We start from the raw sequence: 1,254 nt of genomic DNA on the forward strand, positions 1-1,254 counted from the left end.
GAGGCGGTACGATTATTGGCAGAGTAAAAAGGAAAGGTCACCATGGTTAGTTGGAAAAAATGAAATAAAGAAATGAGACCGGAGCTAACTACAGTATAGTATGCACATGGCGTAAGGGCTGGTGGAAAGTTCTGCTTGGTGCTACTTAGATAAGAGGTGAATACAGGCCTGCCGGTTTGTATTAAAAATGTATGCGAAAAAGTATAGCGTTGATGTGTTCCATTAAAGGCGACCAATAAACAATTAGCATAAACTTAATAACGGTGAACCAGCATAATCGCCATTTTTTTTTATTGGAGTACATTTTGCACACAGTTTGCAGTGAATTCATGCACAGGTCGATGAGGAGCAGGCCGGGCGGTAGGGGGCATCTTGCTCAAGGTTGAAGCGGACTGGCTCAGGATAGCCTGCAAACGCGTGGAATCAAACCCGAGAACCTTTTGTCCAAGAGCCAATCACCCTAAGCCGTAGCCAAAGTTGCACCATCCTTCCCCCCCCTTTGAATGCGACATTAAAAAACATGAATGCACCATGTTAACAACAAATTCTCTTGTTGATGTGTTACAATAATGATGAAATGAGAGTATGCCCACTCTGCAGACTGTAGAAGAATACAATTACAACACAAGAAACAAATTCATCTTAATGGTATAACAACGTATATATTACATAATATTGAAGAAATAGAGAGGGAAATGCGTTTTGGCTCCCTTTATGTGAAGCCATAATGCATTCTCTTTATGTGATTCTCGTCAATATGGAGGTCTAAAGGTCGTCTTGGTTTAATGTTCAGCCAGAGTATCTTTAATTAACATGTTTGATGAAGAAAATAATGTTGAGACCTGTGATGGTTGTTTGCTATGGTCAGGTCTGTATCAATTCTGTAGAAAAACTAATCCATTGTGCAATGGACGAGGTTGGACATAAAAACGGTGCTCACAGGTCTCCTGTTAATTTTATGTTTTACAGGAACTGTATAGAAGATTTTAGATATGCTTTTAAGACCACCATCAATAACTGTTTCCAGGCTAGATACATGAATACAAGAAGCAAATTAATCTATGATGGTTTCAATATTAGGTGTTTGTTGTGGGATTGATTTATGCATAAAGAGGATCCTAGCAGGATAGCGGAATGAGTTTTCCCACTGTTGGTATTTTAATGAAACACATGTGTGCCAGAAGTATAATCCTAAACACGACCATGTCATCTCATTGTTTTGATTTGAAGCAGAACAATGGCTTGTATGACACA

The sequence above is a fragment of the Gadus macrocephalus genome, chromosome 9 (genome assembly GCF_031168955.1).
Source record: "Gadus macrocephalus chromosome 9, ASM3116895v1".
Lineage (NCBI taxonomy): Eukaryota > Metazoa > Chordata > Actinopteri > Gadiformes > Gadidae > Gadus > Gadus macrocephalus.